General features: G+C 51.9%; 1 protein-coding gene across 1 annotated transcript in view; it reads left to right on the forward strand.

The window, feature by feature from the left end:
* The window catches only part of Fam198a (family with sequence similarity 198 member A), a 31,858-nt gene that overhangs the window by 693 nt on the left and 26,738 nt on the right, over positions 1-4,427 (forward strand). The window lies entirely within an intron of this gene.

Raw genomic sequence — 4,427 nt, forward strand, 5'->3', positions numbered from 1 at the left:
ACACACACACACACACACACACACACACACACACAGCGTAGCTGAACAGGCATCTAAGTAAAATGCTTACTGACCAACCCTTAGGTGGAGACCCGATGGGCGGGAGCCTCTGGAGCCACCCATTCCCTCTCAGCGGTGTGTGAATTCCACACGGTGCTGTGGCTTAGTGGTGTATTAATGTTTTTAACAATGCCTCGCATCACCTTTGATGCAAATCTCACTGCTGAGATTCTGTGGCCTCCCCTCCCTACCTGCTGGACAGGGACTATAGAGCAGTTGTGCAGGAGCTGTTTGCTCCGAGGAATCCTTCTGTGGATTTGATTCTTTCCCAACCTCACAGACACCAAGAATTTGAAAATCTGCCCACGTGGCTTTAGCTGAGACACTGATGTTAACCCTCAAGGCAGACTGGTACATTCTGCTTCTCACAATCTGCAGCCAAGGATTCCGGGGAGAGAAGGGAGAAGGGGGTGTGGAGAGGTGGAAGTGTCCCTGTCTGCTCTGTGAGCCCCCTGAGGGACCTCTTTCTCTTCAGGTTTTGTGGGGGGGCAGATGGGCACTCCCCACAGATGCTTCTTGGGAAGCTGACCCATGGGCCAGGAATTCCGAGAGTCCTTTGTAGGAAGTAGGTCAGTGTGGGAGAAGATGTGAGGTCTGAGCAGCGGGGGCTGGGGCTCACGGGATGCTGAGGCTTCTATTTGGCCTCTCTCCAGGCCTTATGAACATGAAATCTAAGTCTGAAAGAGGCGTGGCTGGAGGTGTGGGGTAAGAACTCGGATTTTACTGGATTCCTGGTTCAGGAGCAAGCCTGCCATCCAAAAAGTATGAGCCATAGCCATGTTCTCTGAGGGGTGTTAGTGGTCTCTGGTCATGGACCACTTTTAGGAGTCTGTTCTTCCACTGTGTGGATTCTGGGGATTGAACTCAGCATGGTGGTGTCTTTAACCCCTCAGCCATCTTAGTGGCCAAAGTTCTATAAAGTCCGTTGTCCTTCAGAACCAGGCTAAGTGATATTTCTCTCTTTGTCTTCCGAATTGGTCTTTTACAAACAGAAGGGTAATAATTGAGATTGCTATTGTTCGTGTCTCTAGTGCTGCCTTGTCTGTGGTTTCTGATGCCTGTACAGTCTCCTGACTCCACACCTCCTGGCTTCCAAGCAGGTCCAGCTAGCTACCCCTGCTAGAGGGTGGGCCTTACCGACAGCTGCTGCAGCCTGCAGCCTACTCCCCTCCTGCTGGCCATGGACTTGGGTTTCTCCTAAGTGGCCGCTGGAAGGGGCTATGCCATATGCTGTTTACTTGTGGGCAGTTTTTGTTTGACTTTGGAAGGTGTTTGCTTGCAATGGGCTAACATCCTCTTCCAGTACCATCCAGAGAATTCAAACCCCGTCTTGGCTGGGGCGACAGGTTTGTGGCTTTGTGCTTAGGAGCCCAGTTGGGTAGTGATTTTTTCCAGAAATGCCATCAGCTAAGAACTGGCTAACAACGGTGGAAGGCCTAGGACTGGGGAGAAGCAGATGAGAGGGAGGCGTGGAGATGAGCCCGGCTGGCTCTGTGGATAGCCCTTTCCTTGTGAGATGCTGGGGCGAGGGGGCACAGCCTGAGGGTGTGCCGTGGGTGGAGGCTCCGGGCTAAGGTACTTGCTGCTCTGAACTGGCTTTTCTCCGAGGTGCAGCCCCTTGGTAGGACAGTGTTGCTTCCCCCAGCATGATAGTTGAAGGTGCTCATCCAGGAACAGGTTGGGCTTCGTGCTCCGGCTAGGGAGGCAGTATCAGCAAGAGAAGCTTAACTCCATCTGTCTCCAGTCTCGGCTCTGTCCCACCATGCTGAGGTGACTTCTCAGGCTGCGGGGTGAAGGAGACTCTCAAGATTTTGGCAAGGAATACGAAGTTGACTTGGTGCCTAAAGAAGCTTGGAGGCACATCCGAGGTAGCTCGGGAGCCTCTGTAAGATGAGTTCTGCAATGGCAGAGGGTGGTAATTTCAAAACATAGAGTCCACTCCTCCTTGCATCCTTTCCCCAAAGGAGAGGAAGGAGCCCAGCATGGGGCTCATAGGAAAACTTCTAGACCCCAGAAGGAAGGAGAGGAGAGGGCTATGGAAGGGTGGTAGGGGGTGTTAAGAGCAATGGGCATGGTTTCTATGAAGCTCAGAGGAGATGTGCTCTGTGGCAGGCCTTATCGGGAAGGGGGCTGTGTCTGAGATGGTCTGTATGGAGCAGGGTGTGGCCTCGTGGCTCCTGTCTCCTGGTCTGTACAGTTTTTGGAGTTTATCACCTTTCTCAAGCAATTCCTCCTTGTTATGTGGAACCCTGACTGTTCTGGGGTCTCTTTTGAGTCTCTGGGCAGCGATTCCCTGGAAAGCAGCAGCAGGGGCACTGGCTGCCTACCTCACAGCACGCTTTTCAGAAGCCGAAGTGTAAGACTGGCTACAAGGGCCTGAGAGGGGCTCAGGTTGTGTGAGGCTGTAGGTGTTCTTAAATTCAGGGGAGCTGAGTCTGAGAGTCGAGCTGGGATGCTGTTCAGGGGCCATGTGGGTACCCAGCAGATTCCAAGGGAGGGAAGGTGGGTCACACTCTTCTTCCAGGACAGAATAGCTCTGTTCTCCACACAGAGGTTCAGTGTGTGCATCCCGGGCACCTGGACCCTGCTCAGGCACTGGCCACCGCAAGGATTCTTCGTGGGCATTGCAGGAGCTTCCTTTGGCCTCTGCACAGCAGACTTTCTGCTGGCTTTCATCCAATTGGCCCTGATGGCCAGCCACCCCCACTTTTCCCCAGATCCTGCGGTAACAACAAAGATGCTATTGTGTCTTTTCCTTCAGAAATACCAGGTAAATTCATTCCTCTCCCCTGGGAGCAGGTATGGCTGGCTAAGTGCTGCGATACCTTGCCTAGTCACGCATGGGAGCCAGGAGCAGTTCCTGCTCCGCTATGACATTCCCTTTGCTTTGTGGCAGTGATTCAGGGCTTAGCTTCTCACGACACCCTCCTCGGTATAGTTTTAGAGTGTGAAGGGCTCAGAAGGTGGCTCCTCCTGGGGTTAGTCTGTGAACATTTAACCCCCAGCCCAGTTTCCACTGCAGCTCACAGGCCTGCAGGTAGGATTGTGTAACACTGTACTGTAAGGAGCAGGAATCTCTCTGCATGTATGTAAGCACACAGTCACACACATTCAATGGGAGCAAGACAGCAAAAAAGGTCTGCGTTTGGCCCCTGGGACTGCCTTGTCTTGAGTCCCTCAGGGCACCAAGCAGAGATTTAAGCTCCCAGGAAGAAGGGGATGGAGTAGAGACAGCTGCTTTGATATTGGCCCTGAAGTCTTTCCCCACAATGGTAAAGAAGAACCCAAAGCAGTGGAGGAGGGGATATGGGCATTAGTGTTGAAAGCCCGAGGGTTTGATGTGCTTAGCGTGTTCACAGGACATGGCGTTCGTTTACTTTTCCTAGCGCATTTTAATCAGCCCATTTGATCATCAGCAATCTTTAATTTCTCTGTTCAGAAGGTCCCTATCCATGGCTTCATTAGGTAGAACAGATACTCTCTGATTTAGGAAGCTTTAGAAACTGTTTCTATGTTACATGTCAGTGGGAAAAGGTCACTGGGAGAATCAGAAGCCATGTTGCCTGAAAGGGCCTCCACTCCTGGGTCACCAGAAATGACATAAGTAAGTACATCTGTCCTGATGGCAGTCACCCCAGCTTTTGAGAGACTGTCTCAGTCAGGGTTTCTATCGCTGTGGTGAGACACCATGACCGCAAACAACTTGAGGAGAAAAGGATTTATTCCAGTCAATAGTTTCATGTCACGGTCACTGTGAGGGACATCAGGGCAGGAGCTCAAACAGGGCAGAACCTGGAGGCAGAAACTGAAGCAGGGGCCGGGAGGAATGCTCTTTACTGGCTTGCTCCTCATGGCTTGCTGAGCTTGCTTGCTTATAGCACTCAGGACCAGCAGCCCAGGGGTGGGACCACCCACAATGGGCTGGGACCACCCACATCGGTCACTAATTATGAAAAGCACCCAGTCATGCCCACAGGCCAGTCTGGTGGGCATCACTGTGCTGTTGCTGTGGAGAGACACCATAGCATGGCAACTCTTATGAAATAAAACATTCTCCTGGGGGCTGACTCACAGCTTCAGAGCCCATGGACATCATGGTGGGAATATGGTGGCTGGCAGGTGCTGGAGTAGTAGCTCAGCACTACATTCTAACCCTCAGGTAGAGAGACCTCAAAGCCCACACCCAGTGACTCGCTTCCTCCAACAAGGCCACACCTCCTAATCCTTTTAATTCTATCAAATAGTTCTGCTCCCTAAGCATTCAGATATATGAGCCTATGGGAATCATTCTTACTCAAACCACAGGGAGTGTCAGCCTATGGGAATCATTCTTACTCAAACCACAGGGAGTGTCAGCCTATGGGAAT

Source organism: Microtus ochrogaster, chromosome 5 (genome assembly GCF_000317375.1).
Source record: "Microtus ochrogaster isolate Prairie Vole_2 chromosome 5, MicOch1.0, whole genome shotgun sequence".
NCBI classification, from domain to species: Eukaryota; Metazoa; Chordata; class Mammalia; order Rodentia; family Cricetidae; genus Microtus; species Microtus ochrogaster.